Source organism: Henckelia pumila, chromosome 4 (assembly GCF_033568475.1).
Source record: "Henckelia pumila isolate YLH828 chromosome 4, ASM3356847v2, whole genome shotgun sequence".
NCBI classification, from domain to species: domain Eukaryota; kingdom Viridiplantae; phylum Streptophyta; class Magnoliopsida; order Lamiales; family Gesneriaceae; genus Henckelia; species Henckelia pumila.
This window is the reverse complement of record NC_133123.1, coordinates 190796078-190814228: the sequence shown is the minus strand read 5'-3', so window position 1 is coordinate 190814228 and position 18151 is coordinate 190796078. Positions and strand designations below refer to the sequence as shown.

The 18151-nt window shown below is 34.3% G+C and overlaps 1 pseudogene; it reads left to right on the top strand.

Annotated features, from left to right (window-relative positions):
- The first annotated feature begins 8966 nt into the window (after positions 1–8966).
- Positions 8967–13066, top strand: LOC140866386 (uncharacterized protein At4g38062-like; annotated as a pseudogene).
- Positions 13067–18151: the final 5085 nt, after the last annotated feature.

The following is an 18151-nucleotide window of genomic DNA, read 5'->3' as shown; positions in this document are numbered from 1 at the left end:
CTACATGCGGCGTGGACCAGGTTCAAAAAGATGTTGAGGACATGTCCTCAGCATAATCTTACTCAAAGCCAGCAGACCCAGACATTCTACAACGGAGCCGATCAGTCGGTTCGATCTATGCTGGATGCTGCCGCCAATGGATGCTTATTCAAGAAGACGCCAGCTGAAGCTTGGGAGATTATTGGCAACATGGCAGAGAGTAATATTGGGTGGCCGGATGTAAAGAAGGAAAAGAAGAGTGGAATTATAGAGGTCGATGCTTTGATGGCCCTGAACGCTAAGATCGACTCTCTAACACATCAAGTGGCACTCATGAAAACAGCGCCAACACAAGGGAATCTGAAAGAGGATCAGCAGTTGTTTGAAGTTGATGCTGTAAATTTTATGGGAAATCAAGGACGGCAGCCGTACAACTCCTACAACAATAATTATAATCAGAACTGGCAGTCCAAGCAAGAGGAGAAGAAGCCGAGCTTCGAGGAAATAATGATGAAATATGTGGCGGGTACTGAGGCTCGTTTACAAAATCAAGAAGCTATGATGCAGAGGTTGAAAAGTCAGATGGGTCAAATTGCTTCCCAATTGTCAAATCGTCCTACTGGATCTCTACCGAGCAACACTGAGCTCAATCCCAAAAGCGTGAATGCAATTATGATAGTGACGAGATCACAATCTGAACAGTCTGAGAGGCAACCGGAAGACGAGAAGACTGTGGAAGGGCCGAAAATTGATGAAGAAAAATAGGAGGTGCGTACAGAAAAATCCTCCACGACAGGTAAGAAAGGTAAGACTTCAAAATTTGAAGTTAATAAAAATGTTGATTTATCTACTTTACCTTTCCCTCTTAGAGCTAAGCAACTATTATTTGATTCTCAATTTAAGAAGTTTCTTGAAATTTTCAAGAAACTGCATATTAACATACCTTTTGCAGATGCTTTAGCTCAGATGCCGAGATATGCAAAGTTTCTGAAAGACTTGCTGAAAAATAAAAAGAAGCTGAATGATCTTACGCAAGTCACAATGAAGGAAGAGTGCTCGGCGGTGTTGCAAAAGAAGCTTCCAACAAAATCTCAGGATCCAGGGAGTTTTTCTATACCCTGTCATATTGGAAGTTTGTCTTTTGAGAATGTGTTGTGTGATCTTGGGTCGAGCATTAATTTAATGCCTTATTCTATTGCTCGAAAATTAGGAGTTGAAAATATAGAACCTGCTGCTATCTCTCTTAAATTTGCTGATGGTTCTATTAAATATCCGAGAGGGATCGTAGAGAATGTCCTAGTCAAGATAGAACATTTTATATACCCTGTAGATTTTGTTATTCTTGACATGGATGAGGACTGTGAGGTTCCACTGATTTTAGGGCGTCCTTTTCTTGCTGCTAGTAGAGCCCTAGTTGATGTTGAGAAGGGAGAGTTGGTTATAAGATTGAACGATGAACAAGTAGTTTTTACTATGTCTAAGTCGGCTACTGAGAGCCCAATTTTGAAATCTTGTTCTGTTATTCGTTTGGTTGATGAGAAGCATGATGTTGATGCATGTCTGCAGGTGCAGTTGTCTACATGAATTAATCCCTTGCACAAGTTCTTTAATGATGTAGTATGCAGTGCAGGACTGATTCGAGTTTTTCACAGACGGTGGATAAACCACCTTGAATTTCACCACTCAAAGAGGAGTATAGTCGGGCTATAGACTATAAATTTAGCGCTGACTGGGAGGCAACCCAGTGTTTTTGTTTTTTTTTATTATGTTTTTGGTTTTTATTTTTGATTTTATTTGATTATTGTTTCTTTCCCATGCCAGTTGGTCGTGCCCGCCGATAATCTAGACTACTGATACCGTCCCAGAGGATACTGTCAAGAAGGAAGAGAATGCATCGAAAACCAGGGGAGTGTTATTTTTGTTTTTCATTATATTGTGTGTTTGTTTGCATTCTGTTCATTGTTCTAAAGCATTGAGGGCAATGCTTTGGATAAGTATGGGGGGGTAGACTAATTTATAGCATTTGTGTGTTGTTTTGCATTTGTCATGTTTCGTTTTTGTTTGCATATAGTGTGTTTTTGTTGTTGTTTGCATTGCATCAGTAGGATGAGTCATGATAGCCAATGATGATGAAGTTATGTTGAAAAAAAATTTTGAAAAATTTTGCTCTTGGCTTGACATGAGAAACTGTAGGTTGAACCGTGAATATTTTTAAGCACTAATGTTAGACCAGTGGACTGTAACAAAAGATTTGATGAAGTTTTTGTCTGTTTGACCATTGCACGGCAATAGGTGGTTTGTGAATCTTGATTGTGTACTATGAATTTTGATGAGGCTCTAGTTTACACTTATGATCTTGAGCGCACCTAGAGAAAAAAAAAAAAGAGTTTTATACAATTCCATCCGGGCCTTGAAAGGATTAAAATCCTATAAAAGATTAAATTTAAGGCTAAGTATGCGGGTTAAATGGGATTGATGCTCCATCCGGGCTATAGATGAGGGGATTAGAAAGAAAAAAATAGAATGATTTTTCATATCCTATCCAGTTGTAGCTAAGTCAGCGGGTAATTATTGGGGCTAATGCAATACCGGGTGCAAAATCCGGAGGTGTGTAATTCATTATCTCAAGGGAGGTGGGTATGTCTAGAGATCGTTGGAATGAATGGACACTTGAAAAGTGAAACTTGCACTGATTTGTCATAGGTTGCTAAGCAGATTTGAGACGAATTCGGTCTAAGTTGTATGAAACTGGAATGACATTTCACACACACACGTTTACGTAAAACCGAAAGTGTATTATGAAAAGTTGAGAGCATGTCTGTGATTTTTGTTGGTAATTGAACTTCTCAGAGGCTGTGCACATTCATGACTTGTTCTTACTTATGTTTTTGTTTGCATTTTGTTTTTGCATGTCTTGCTCGAGGGCGAGCAAGAGTTAAGTATGGGGGTGTTGATAAGTGCAGTTTATATGCATTAGTTTGTGATATTTTTATATATATTTTTGTGTGCATTCATATTATTTTTATGTGTTTTTATGTGTTTTAGTTCATGTGTGTGTATTTCACTTCCCCGGTTAATTTTGTAGGAAATTAGATTTTTGAAGAGCGAATAACGGAGCAGCCTTGATCTAAAAATCATATTTAATTTTTGAGAGATCCAAATCCAATCTCCAACAGTCAGAATGCAGTTCAAGATGTTTTGAAGCTGCAGTCCAAATTTCAGGTCAATCCGACGGTTAGAACTCAAGATATGAATTTTTCAAAATCATCGCTCGGAGCAGTTGGAATGTTGCGCTGACGGTGAATATTGTAGCGCGTTAGCTCTTGATTTTGGCGCTAGAAAGAGTGCTAACGCGCTTAAAACAAGGTGATTGGCGCATGAGGGAGTGCTAACGCGCAAGAGAAGATGGGAATAGCTAAAACTAGCGCTAACAAGGAGGAATAAAGCGCGATAGCGTGTAGAGTTGTAAATCAAGCGCGATAGCGCTGAGGAGAAAGCTATCGCGCATGTTCAGAAAATAAATAACACGCGCGCGAGGGTATTATCTCGCGTGCGCGCAGAAGAAAATTCCAGATATTCGTGAGTGGAGCGCGCGCGAGCGGGACTATTTCTCGGGCGCGCGCGAGAGAGGAAGTTTGGGCCACTGTTTTATATAATTGCGCGCACGCGAGGACCCCAAGGCGCACGCGCGCGTGTCGACGGGCCAGAAAATTCCGAAAATTATATTTCAACTAGGAAATTAATTTTTAAGGCTTTCCAAACACTATAAATAGGAGTTTTTATTATTTTACAAGGGTTCCACAAATTTTCTGAGTTGGAGACGGAGGCAGAGACGGCTACACGCTTGGGAGAAGAATTATTTTCTTTTCTCTTTTATTTTATTTTCTTTTATCAATTCATGATTAAAACTTGGTTTTGAATTATGAATTGTGAGTAGTTTTTTTATTTCGATCAAGGCCACGTGATTGGGCCAGACAGTTTATGTAAAAACTTGATTTATTTATTTGAGATTTTCAGACTTAATTGAGTTCATTGATTATCAGATTTATCTTTGCCTTACAAATTTTTTGGCCAGTTATTTGTTTGCTTGTTAATCGATTCCAATTTGTACAGAGGAGGTTTCGAATTCGATCACTTTGGTTTTCAACATAGTGTAAAACTGACTAGAAATAGAATTCGATTTCATTATGCGGTTTAGGTGTTTACTGAATTTTCACAGTGTTTATGCATTTGGATTTGATTAGAATTATGAAATATTAATCCGTCAAATTTGAATAGGTTTGATTGTTCTAGAAATAGTCTTTCGAACAATTTACGAAAATTTCCGTAAATTATAATTAAGTCTGATATCTTAGATAGATTGCTTGTTGTGTGAATTTTCTGGTACCTACGTGTGTCCTTGATCAAAGTTTTTTCCAAATTTTAAGTAATCCAAAATATTCCAGCTTTATTTTAATTAATTTGAGTTTTATTGCAATTTTAGGTATTAGTTTAAAAACCTGAAATCGCTCTTTTTAATTAGCCTAGATTAAGTAGAAATAAATATATTTTGGTAATCATATTTTTACAGTCCCTGTGGGTTCGACATCTGGACCGTTGTCCACTGTATTATAATTTGACCTGATTCGCTTGCCAGTAGAATTTTATTCATACCGAAATAGCTGGTCAGAGTTCCATCCAACTTACAACATGTGTCGATCCAATGTACAGCTTTCCGACGAACGGGCCCCCCAATAATATGAGCCGGACCGTATCCGCGGGTAGCATCTCATACATTGATCGTTGATGGAAGGTAGGAACATTTAAACAATATTTAAATATCCTTTATTTATCTTGATATCAATTTTAAATCATATTTAAAATGAGGGATTTTAATTTTGAAAATTTGTCTCATCATTTAAAATTTGTATGCTTGCGGGATTCATACAATTTAGTCTAAAACATGCATACAACGATAATATCATATATTATATAGGATGATCGATTCCATTTCTAGTCGACCAGTGGTTGCCAATCACGAGTTTAAGTCCAATCCTAGGTAATATGCAGGTATGCAATGCAATCCTATTACATTGAGCTTCCAATTTACATTTCTTCAGTCTTTATTGTCTGCTGGGCCCACCTCCGTCTTCAAATCTTCATCTCCCACTAAGTCTAATGTATTTACAATAAATAACTATGACAAGTAGGGGATACATTTTAAGGGGTGGGAACGGACCATAAACCAGGCCCACTTTTATTACATATGACAATTCATATTGGGCCATAAACCAGGCCCATTAATAAATCCAACAACAATAAAAACAAATGTAAATTCCCTAACATACACCTACAAAATTGGTCATGGCAATCGATCATCCTTATCCAATAATATTTAATTCAAAATTAATTTATTGGATAACATGCAATGGCAATTAAATTTAAAAAGGATAAAATCATATTCCATATATAAAATCTTATTTTACATACAAAATCATATTTTATCTTTTTATCAAATAAAATCATATTTTACATATAAAATCCAATTTTATACATAAAATCATATTTTACTCAATATTTCCATAAGATCATATCTTATCATCAATTGTACCAAAAATAATTAATTTCATAAAATCTGATTTAACGGATAAAATCTATAAATTTTCCAAAAAAATCAAATTTATCCAAAAATCAATTTTAAAATTTTCAGACTCGAACAATTCGATCCGACGCCTCGTGGACCAATCAAAAACAATTTTCGATCGGACCAAAAATAGAATTTTAACATATTAAAATTTTAATTAAAAAATTAAAAATAAATTTTCCCGGGTCGCCCGGGACGATCCCAGGCAGCCCGCGCCCCAAAAGGGGCTCGGGCCGGGCAGCCCGTCGCTGCCCCTTGGCGCTGCCTCGGGCAGCGATCCAATCGCTGCCCGTGTTTTTTCCCGTCAAAAATTTTAATTTTTATTTTGTTTCAAAAACCGAGGCTTAAAAAATTTTTGTACAATTGATTAATTTAATCGCTTGATCTGAGCAACCTGGCTCTGATATCACTGTTGGAAAACCGTGTTCAGATCAATCAGAATTGATACCCGGTGCAGCGGAAGTTTAAAATTTTTATATGGAACGATTCCATATCATGGGTATCAAAACTTTACGATTAAATTGTGCGTGTAAAAATTAACTAACAATTAAATTTTTACCTTGAATCTCGAAACGAGATTATGGACACCAACAGATTACTCTGCTCTTGTTGTATGTCCCAGGAACTGATGGACGAACAATTCTTCAATCAGGTCCACGAACAGAAGTTTAATCCCTCTGATAGATTGCACTAGAAAATCTATCAAAAGTTTCTACGAAGAGAATTAACGAATTTGATCCGTTAAACCAGACTGCAAATTCAAAATTCACAGGCTGGAATTTTTCGAGCAGAGAGGGGAGAGGGGGCGGCGGCCACTAGGTCTCAAAAACCCTAGTAAATTTCGAAAATTATGCCTCTGTTATATAATTTCTGTACTGCAATAACTTATTTATAATGTGGGCTGCTAACAGCTTAGGGCCCATTAGTCATAAGTTCAAGCCTGACAAGCAAAGCCCGCATATTCAGAAATTAATATAAAATTCATCGTGACTCAGATTGATAAACCAATTTCACCAATGTGCACAGAAACCATTTTTGCATCTTTTAAAGTCAAGATAAATTTTCTGAATCCGAATTCAGTGATTTCCAAAAAATGCCCATCCCTATGTTATTTTAGGAAATCTTACTCCTCTACTCTTAAATAAGAAGTCCCACTTCTTTATTCACTAAATTTAACTCTTTAAATTTAATTATCTCAACGGGTATTAAAAATCTATTACTTGTGTGACCCTCAATGGTTCAGGGATACAGCTAGCCGTGGGCTCACAACTCCTTGTGACTCGGAACAATAATTTCCGACTTGCCCATCGAATCATGGTAAGAGCGCCTAGCAACATCGCCCCATGATTCCCTAGGTATCACTGATAGTGCCTGCAAGAACCAATAGATTTTGGTTAGCGTACAGTACGGTCCCTTCATCCATATATCCCGATCGAATCAACAACCATTGGTAAATCGAGAGTCGTTCGAGATTCGATAACTATGCAATGCATCTTGAAGATCAAATAGTGACATCGCATGTGCTACTAAGAAACCATTTCTTAAAACACATCATGTACTCTGGCCAGAGATTCGTCACACTAATATCTCCTCAGATTTCATAGGATATCCACACTCGCAAGTATGTGGTGAATCCTTGACAACAAAGCATCGACTCCTATATGTGTCGTAACTGTACCCAATCCCGACACCTGATGACCCCAATAGAGTCGGTAAACGAGTCAAAGTACAGTACTAGCATATAGAGTCTCAATGATGTTTCAAGTAGTAAGGACTAATGGTGTACAACCAAAACCGCGGACTTTATCCACTCGATAAGTGTTAACCACTTGGAAAGTCCGGATAGGGTAGTTCGATCATTCATCGTATGAATATCCATTTGCATGCTTTGAACATCTCTATGTTCCATACCAATGAAACGTGGTACTCGGCATCGCAAATGCTAGTCTCAATCTCGAGCGATCCTTATCCTTATTAACGGACGGCTCAATCGACTAGGAACTGTTTAGAATATACAGTGACTATAAGATGTGTTTCATGATAGTCATCCCCATGTGCCACCACATCTTACATACACTATAGTATATTCAAGGTCTTCATCTAAACATCTTATAGTATGTCACAACATAATAATATGATAAAAGATAAAGTAAACGCCATTATAAAAGTGTAAATTATATTAAACAAAAGATTGTTTGTACATAGAGTCATCAAAGCCCTTAGCCACAAGTTGGCTCACCGGGCACCCACTCTTTCACACTTAGCCTAAGATTCGTCTCAAAGACTAGGCCTCTTAGCTTCATCCTCGCCTCAAGGGCGAGTCCCGGATGAACAAGTACGTGAGTCTCACTCACGTGGTACCCTACGGAATATATGTGGTGCCCTACCTTCTCCTCTATAAATATCGGGTTTGCTCATTTTATTTGCAACTTATTACTTTCATTTTGAGGGGGCGCCCAAGCTCTCCTTCTCACTTATCTATTTTTCGACTCTGACTTGAGCGTCGGAGGGGCTACGCCGAGACACCTTCCCGACCCCTCTAACACTCTTTGCTTGATTTCAGGTTCATTCCGGACTTGAATCTTTGGTCTTAGGTTGGACTCGATAATTGGATTGAACCCTCCAATTTTAGTGGGTATAAATTTAAATAAATAATTACTATAATAGAGATACAATTAAGGAGATTGAAACTATATCATCTCATGGTAAGATGCATGCAATCATTGTTCTAATGATGCTACAAAAATGAAAAACAATGTGAGTTGCCTGAATTGCGTCAAGTTAAATCTAACCATAGTTGGAGGTAATATCATTTGAAGAGATTTTCATGAATTTCTCCACGGAAAATCAGCAATGGACAAATAATCATTAAACATTTATTTAACCTTACATATTTAGCTATATTGATACAAGATATATAAAATTGATATTGCGAAGATCACGATGTTTGAAGAAGTTGGTAGCGTTTATTGGTTACGTTGTTGAATAGTACATTTGTTATATATACTTCACTTGTAAATAGATACCTACAAAAACCAAAATCATTTTCTTCACAATCATATTAGCCAATCGTGAAAAACCGAAAAACTATTTCGACAATAAAACATATTGTCAGAAAAATAAAGATCACCAAATAACAACACAGAAAAACAAAAAACAATGTGGTAACTTTTGCACATATTTTTTCAATAGTTACTTGTCCACGTGCAACGTATATGTATTTTTCTACTTAATATAGATATAGATTCATGAAATTATTTTTCCAATTTTATTTTTGAATTTACTTTCAAATCGCCAAACGCAGCCTTGAAAAACCACTCAAATTTCAAACAAGCCCTAATCCATCATTCCCGCTCAAACAAATGTCCCCATTTCTCCATCGTTTGTGCCTCTGATCAAGAAAGAATCTATAAACAAATTCAGCCTCAAAACTCACTACACGGAATGATCAGGTAAAATGAATTTTTTCAAAGGCACAAATTTTCATGTTTCATTTAAAATTTTCCTTCTTTGGTAAATTTGTGTGGAGAACGATAAATTACTCCGATGATTTTCTGGGGGTTTTAAGAGTTTTATTGTCTTTGATTCTATGTTAGTAGTGAATCATGAAACAACAAAAATTTTCTTTTATTGACTACGATTCTTAGTTTTGGTGTTCTTTTCTTTATTTTTGTGGGATTGGGTTTGATGTTTTTGGTTTCAGGTGTAGTTCATTGATATTTGTGTAAATAATCGGATCTTTGCTGCTGAATAATGAATAAATTTGAATGATGGAGTAATGAAGAATGGGTTCCAATAAAATGAGTTGAAATGTAGAATACAACGCCTACTTATAGGAAAATTTAATCTTGAGGAGCTGTCTTCCTTTTGGTCGATTTAAGTGTGACACTTAATCCCAAGTTTCATATGTGGCATTTTATCTTGCATCGAAATGGTCCAACTTCACTTATGCAGTTATGCATGGCTGCAATAATTTGTCTTCATTGGTGGATTATAGTATCCAGCTACAGCTTATGGTGTGCGTAACACCTCTTGCTTTCTATCTGAAAATTATTATAGCATCTTGGCGGCCATATGTAGTCCAATGATAACCGGGTTTGAGCCTTAAGAATGAAGCAATCATAATGTCTAATGCATTGATGATTTAACTGCTTGTAGCTCTTGAATTACAAATTATTTTTCAAAATCTTGAGTGTATGATATCGAATGAAGTCAATTAGAACCGATTGACCAAAATTGATTTTTTTGCTATCATAGTTACTTGTTAAGATCACACTACAAAAAGCGGAGAATTCGGTGATTCTTAGGAACTGCAGTTTCTCTGAGCTCTGTTTGTACATCAGTATTCCATCGGGCTTTGTTCTTCAAAAAGTATAGAAGACGACTGTATCAAAAACGTAAAAGAGGGAGAAGGGGGGGGGGTGTGTGTGTGGAGGAAATTGAAGGATAAAGGACGACGATGTTAAAGAATCCATGACAAACAAAATCCAGGTTTGGGTGATTTTTAATGCCTAATGGCCTTCCAGTATGCCTTGGATATTGTTTCCAGTATGCGAGTGTGGGTGCACAGTAAGGTATAGATGTTATGGTTTGGGAAAATTGGTTTGATAGAATGGATAAATATAGTGGTCAATAAATAGTTATGCTTGGCCTCCGTTATAGAGCACTATTGAAATTCCATAACCTGTAGCTCTGTTAGATAAAATTTCAAAATTTATATCTTTTGTTTAGTATTATTCTTGATGGAAATGTTGCATTTTGTTAAATCTACAAAGGAGTGCGAGTAACTCATATTGACTAGCTATGGAAAAAGACAAAATATATGATGAGCTAGCCAAAGTCAGTGCTGAAGTCAATAAATTAAGAGACGAATGCCGGGCTAAAACTGATCTTTCTGATGGTTTGAGGACAGCTCATGTTGACCAACAAGCTAAAATCCACCTGGCAAAGTTGGAGATCAAGAAACTGGCTCAGGAACTGAATGCCAAGTCTGATGAAATACGTGACATTAGACAAACGTGCGAGGAACTCCAGTCCAGTCTACACAGGAAGGAAATATTTCTTCAGCAGACAAGTTTTTCAATTGAAAAGCTTCAAGCAGAACACAAAGAGAAAATTCTAGTACTGGAGCGGGGAAACAAAGATTTATCGGTCGCTCTAGATGTGGCGACTGCAAGAATCCATGATCTGGAGAGAAAGAGTAGTGTGAGCGATGAAGAAATTGCTACTTTAAAGAGGATTTTTTCAGTTAAATCAGAGAAGGACATTGAAATGCAAAGGAATGCATCAAAAGACCTGAAAGACACAGAGGAATACATGCTTAGTTTGGAGGAGGAAACAAGTATTGTTAAAGATCAGCTGAAATGGAAAAGAGAACAATTTTCACACCTTGAAGAAGCACATGACAAGCTTCGAACTCAGTTTCAGGCTAGTGCGGTGAAATGGCAGAAGGAGAAATCTTCACTTATTACAGAGCTTTCTAAGTTGCAAGCTGCTTTAGATGATAAGAATCGGATTTCAGAAGGCCATCAGGTCTTAGCTGATGAAAAAAGAAGAAAAATTCTTGAAATTAAATTATCTGAATCTAGATTACAATTTGAAAATGATTTCCTAGATTGTCAAGAATCACAATCAGAGATTGAGCGAATAACTGTGAAGAGGGATGAAGAGTTTGCAGATATATGTTACTTATTGGGAAAGAAAGACAAACTTGCAAATGAAATGAGATACGGGAGTGTACGAATAGAGGAAGAAAAGAGCAATCAGCTGGAGTGTTTCAGAGATGCTGAAGCTGCTAAGCTTGATAATAGTTGTGCCACATCTTCTTTGAAAAGGGTGAAAGATACACTTCAAGGTTTGGAGCAGTTGCACAATAAATGTGTTTCAAATCTCAAAGAAAAGGATGTTGAGTGTGGGAGTGTACAACTAAAGGAAGAAAAGAAGGATCTGTTGGTGAGTTTCAGAGATGCTGAAGCTAATAGTTGTGCCGCATATTCTTTGAAAAGAATGCAAGATAAACTTCAAGGTTTGGAGCAGTGGCACAGTAAATGTACTTCAAACCTCAAAGAAAAGGATTCTGAGTGGAATCATCAGATAGGAAAATTAAAGGAAGACTTAATATGTAGCTTGTCCGAGTTGGATGGTAAAAATAAAAGCCTTGGAGAAATCCAGAAGGAACTGGAAGATTGTCGGTTCTTGTTGGAGGTAAAGAATGAAGAGATTTTTGCTTTACTTATGGTGTTGAAATCTGAATTTTGTGTTTCTTTCTCAAAGATGTGTGATGAAAACATGAAGTTGGGAATGAGCATGAAGCAAGCTGAAGAGAAAAACATGTTGCTGAAACAGCAGTTGGAATTGAGAAACACAGATCTAAACCATATTCATGCTGAAGTGAAGCAGAGATGGGACCCGCTTTAAAGGCTAAGGTTGAGCCTTTAGATTCTTTGAAGCAGGAGAAAAACCTCGTTGATGAAAAACTCAAAAGGTACAAAAAGATGCTCGATGAATTAAATAAATGTCAATGTTGCTTGAAAGAACAATGCTTGACATTGGAAAATACCCTGATAGAGAACAGAAAACATGCTTCCAACGCTTTAGAGATGGCAAATTCTGAGCTCACCAACAAAACTTCTGAACTTTACAAATCTAAGCTTGACTTGGGGAAGTGGAAAATTGAGGCAGACACTCTGAAACTAAAGCTTGAAGAATATAAGCTAGCCCATAAGCAAGATATCGAAGAGAGAAAGCAAATGATTTTTAACTTGGAGAAAGAAGTGATAGATTTAACGAGCGCAGTGGAATGTGAAGAAAAAAAGTTTTTCGTGTCCAAGCAAGAGACTCTGGAACTTAAATGTTTGTTGCAATCTAAGATATTGGAAATGGAAGAGCTGAAGGGCCAATTTGGGAATGAAAGAAGGAGTTTCGAGGGTCTTCTTGAGGATCTAAAGAAAGCATCCATTTGTAAAGAGGATTCACTTTCTCAACTTAAGGACATCTGTGGAGGACTTGGAGTGCTTTGCAGAGACAACATGAAATTGATGGATATGTTGGAGACAATCTTGCAGTCTTCTGAGGACAATGGTAGAAGAACATTAAATCTTTTGGCAAGTGGTGGTCTCGATGATACTACTTTTTCACCATCAAGAAAATTGTTTCGTTCAACTTTTGATGGAAGATTTCCATTGACGGAGCTGAACTTTTAGGTTCTTCACAGTGGGAGAATCCACTAAGCCAGGATGTCATGATTGTTCACTATTGATACAAGGTTTTATAAGGCTATTCTCATCAATATCCTACGAATTCCGGGACATTCCTCCTTGGCGAGAAGAATCGCTTCAACTGGATGAAGTTGACACATTATATGATGTAATGATTTTCCTATTAACTCCCTTGCCTAATTTTTTTCTGTTTTTGGTTTTTTGTTTTCTTCAATGCCATTGTCTACATTTTGGTGACAGAACTCGTTTTTTCTGTTGAAATGGTTGTATTCAAATGTGATGTGTTCTGGTTTCTAGCCAAGTTTATGTGAACTCTATGTGACATAATCACAATACCAAAGCTAATAAATTTTAAGAGTTATTTGCATCAAATACTCACGTGAAATATTTAAAATACATACTTAATCCCTGTGAAATTTTAATAGACATTTTCAACACCGACCATTTATAAAATTAGCACACGTGCTTCTTCATATGAGTGATTGGTTGAGCACGCGACACTCATGCAAATGGGCAAACATTTTGAGGTTTTGTTTTGCACCAAATATTCATGTAAAATATTAAAAATAAATATTTGACCATTTGAGAGTATAATTTTTAAATTTATTCAACTCATAATACAAAATTTTTATTACGATCCAATTATAAAATATTTATAAAAAAATATCATTTTTTTTATTTTTCATTTTATTTTAAATTTATTATTCTTAATTAATTTGTTTCTACAAAAAATATTATTACTTTATCTTGCTATCATTATTTTATTAAACTCACTTCGTGTTTTCAACTTCTCCATTAAACTTGCATTCGATAAACAAGGATTTAAATACCTAAAAGTACCAAAATATTGAACCAATACGATAAACTCATACATATTACTTTTTCGATTTAGGACTATATGATATTGAACCAAAATCTAAATTTTTCGAGAAGATGCATTGAAAAATTTACTGTAAATAATAAAAAAATAAAGTGAAAATGTGTAATAAATATTTTATAATTGAATCTTAAGAAAATTATATATCATAGGTTGAAAAGATATAAAATATAGAAAAATACCCTATTTAAATAAATAATTAAATTAGTTTTGTTTATAATTCTATATTTAATTTAATAAAATAATATAATTAAATTAAATAACTATAAAAATATTATTTATTTTATATTAAAATATTAGTTATATGAAAAATATATTTTAATAATAAATTTTATCATTATATTAAATTAAGCAATGAGTTCAATTATTTTTTAAATAAAATTGAATATTAAATAATTAAAATAATTGTATAAATAAACTTAATTAGAAATATTATTTAATATATTAAATTAATTTTGTTTATAATATCTAAAAGATTACGGAAAAAATAATAATATGAAAAAATTAATAATTAATAAAATAAAAAAATATTTAATAAATATTTTATAATTGAATCTTAAGAAAAATTGTGTATTATGGGTTGAATAGATAAAAAATTATACTTTCAAGGGATCAAGTACGTATTTTCAATATTTCACAGGATATTTGATGCAAAAAAAAATAAAAAATCAAAATAACTGTCCAGTCGCATGAGTGCCACGTGCTCAACCAATCACTCATATGAAGGGGTACGACGTACGTGTGCTAATTTTATAAAAGATTAGGGTTGGAGATGTCTATTAAAATTTCATAGGGTGAAGTCTGTATTTTTAATATTTCACAGGGGTATTTGATACAAATAACTCTAAATTCCAATAAATAGACGTTGGCTACAAGTGGAAGGATGAGGGGATCAAAATTGGATTATATTGGATAATTGGATTGTCAAATGGGATGAAATTGTAATGTAAAGTTGAACTCGAGTCGAATGGACGATCCTTTTGAATTTGATCCTTTTGAATTTGATCCTTTCTAATGTTAAAATACAAACTGTAATTCATACATGTAGAGCTGATGTAATGTATAACAGTTCAAGCATCTTTTTATAATCTATTTTCCAAAAATTCAATTATTAACTGAACAAGATTTTATGTATATATTTTATATTTCATTTGTCTCATGCATTCGGATTCATTTATATTTTAACACATATTAAAAAAATTATTTGAAAATCAAGTTTTACAAAGAAAATTATCATTTTACCCTTCTTTAATGATTAGTTTAATATTATATAAAAATTTTTATCTATAACTTATTTATTTGATGAATAATGGTAGGCTGAAAAAATAGATAAAATAAAACTAAATAGATACTGAAGTGTACATCCACTATTAATTTAGCACGAGACCTTAGCAAAATGAACGTGAAGTTCAACGAATGTAGCTCTCCCTAATATTTTATAATTTAGAAATCTGTCTTGACTGTTGTATTATCAGTAATAAAAGTCGAAAACAAATTTCGTTCATGAGATTACTTAATGGGCTTTTTTATTATTAATTTTAAAAAAATTTAAAAAATTAATGTGGACAGTGGTGGTTTGCAAAATTACAGCAAACCGCCTCCAGCTTTGGCGGATGCTGCAAATATTTGCAGCTGAGCGGACGATGCAACATGACATCTTTTTTTCCTCTTTTTATTTTTTTATTTTTCTTTTTAAATTCATTTTTTTAAAATTTCATTTTTATTTAAGATTTAATTTAACGCACTAATTTTATAAAAGGACATCTATAAGAGTTGATATTCAGTTTCGCAAATTTGAAAGAAAAATAGTCTTAAAATGGTGACTTCATCGACCATTTTTTTTAATAAAAAAATCTTTATTTTTAAAATAATTGGCAATTTATCTCTCAAATCTTTTTTACTGTTTTTGTTTTTTTAAGAAATTTCTTTTATCACAATTCAAACTTTTTCTGCTTCTAAAATTTAGTTCAGTTGAGGTGTCAGCTGAATCAGTTCTCTTCTTTGGTTGTCGATGTCAGATAACCAACAAGATAGGTGTGTGAATTAGGTCGATTGACAGTTTATAACACTTGAAAGATAGATTGACTGAAAGTAAAAATAACACAAGAAAATGTTTATGGATGTTTGGAGACTGATAAGTGTATTTTATACACTTAATTTATATATGATTTTAATTGTTAAATATTTGTTTCGAGCAGATTTATGTGAGTATTGTGTTGTTTTTGTGATTGTAGGAAATTATGGAGATTTTGTGAATTATGGAATTTTGAGGAGAAAAATAAGAAGTTTAGAAGAGAAAGAAGAAAAGAAAAGAAAAGAAACGTACAGACAAAGAAGATGAATAGTGATGGGCTTCAACTATTGAGCCTTAAATGATTAGCGCTATCGCGCTTCAAAGAAGAAGATTGAGAAACTTCGACAGAGGGTTATACGCGGGCGCGTGATTTCTGGAGTGGGCGCTTGTCGCCAATTTCTGAACTTGGAAATATTTTATCGGAAGGAAACTTCTATATTTTGTGGGCTTTTGAGTGGGCTGTGGGAGACGATATAAAAGGAATTTTTCATCAGACTAAAGGAGAGGAGAGCCGCCACAAAAATTTATACAGACATCAGAGATTTGATCGAGAACTTTTGGGAAGGATTTCTGGAAGCTTAACTTGAAGAACGAAGACGGAGTTTGATCGACCGGACACGGCGTCGACGACGGATTTGTTTATTTTATATTTTATTTTATTCTGAATATGTTTGAATTTATGGATTATTGTTTTATTCAGAATTTTATTATGAACTAATTTTTATAGTCTAGAGGTCGGATGGAACCTGGTGTAGACACTTTCTTGAATTCTTGATTTATTGGATTGAATTTCTTCTAGATTAATTGTTTTTTCTAGAATTGATTGTCTTTTCAATTATCTGATCAATATTTGATTTGTTATATTTATTTGAAATCTGGCACTCGGGAGAGGAGATTTTGAATAGGACCATTGGAAAATACACTGTTAATTGTTTATCTGACTCGGGAGAGCTTATAACTTTAACAGAGCTTTTTAAAAGAGAACATAGTTTTGAATTGATCACTGCAAGTATATTCTTAATAGGGATATTGGAATTGAATTGTAGTTGATATATTTTATTCGGCACTCGGGAGAGGGAATAATACACGTAAGTGTTCTTGGCTATTAATTCTTTGAAATTCATGAAGATTAATTAATTAGGATTGATTGTTGTTGAAACCAGGTGAAATCTATACCTCTAGACCATTATTCTCTGATTGATTATTCCTGAAAGTTGTGTGTGTGCTATCTAAAATCAACTGATTATTTATTTTAATTGCAAAATTCTTGATTATTGATTTTCTAAAGTTTGGACTATTCTAATTACAAGCACTATTATTTTCATTTTACTCCCTGAGGGATCGATACTTGATTTTATCACTATATTAAAACTTGACACTCGTACGCTTGCGAGGAATATTCACAACAGAGACTTAAACACTCCTACATCATCCATTCTTCTAATCAGGAAGGTTTAAACTAGAAGACTTTGAGAATTACAAACACTGATAACACCCCGATTAAGTTATGACTGATACACTGCCTCAAATGAAACTCCTAGTGGACTGGTCTATTACAATACGGTAAGGAATAATCGATTGCACTTAAACAGATTTAGGTGTTGTCACAAGATATTGACAGAACTTTCAGTAACACCTTGAGTAATATGCAGCGGAAACAATTAAAGCGTGAATAAAATAAACTAGCAAACAAATAAATAGACTCAGATATTTAAGCAAGAGTATAAAATACTCTTGCGGTGCCTCAGGGCAAAACTTTCACTAAAAAAATAATCAAAGAATTTACAAAACATTGTCAAACTCAATTTTCTCAAAAACATGTGAAAAAATAAATACTAAAGCATCTCCTAATAATTCTATAAGAGACAGAATAAAGAAAATAAGGAGATGAATCCTTGATGCCGAACACACGGTGAGAGCAATACTCTTCAATCTTCAATGATCTCAAATCTTTAACAGCAATCAACAAAAATTCAATAGCAACAAGGCTATAAATCGAGCTTCAAAAATAGGTATTCAGAAACCTTTTGTTGTACGCACAATTCTCTCAAGAATCTCTCTAGTTCGTCTGCTCTCTAGAGCGTGTATATTCTCTTTTTATAATCAAAGAAATCCTTCTTGAATATGTTTTCTTGTAGACGAAGGATTCTTGATTCATGCTGATCTCTATTCCTTTTTTTATCAAACCAAATCTAAAAAGATAAGGAATATAAATCAATTAGATATGAGATAATAAATATTATGATAAAATCAATAATATCTCAAATCTACTTTAAATAAGATCATATTAAATTCTATCTCTACGAGACTTCATGTCCAAGAAATACAAAAGATAAACATAAATCTTTTAAAAACTTTAAGTGTTTTTAGGAAATAAATAT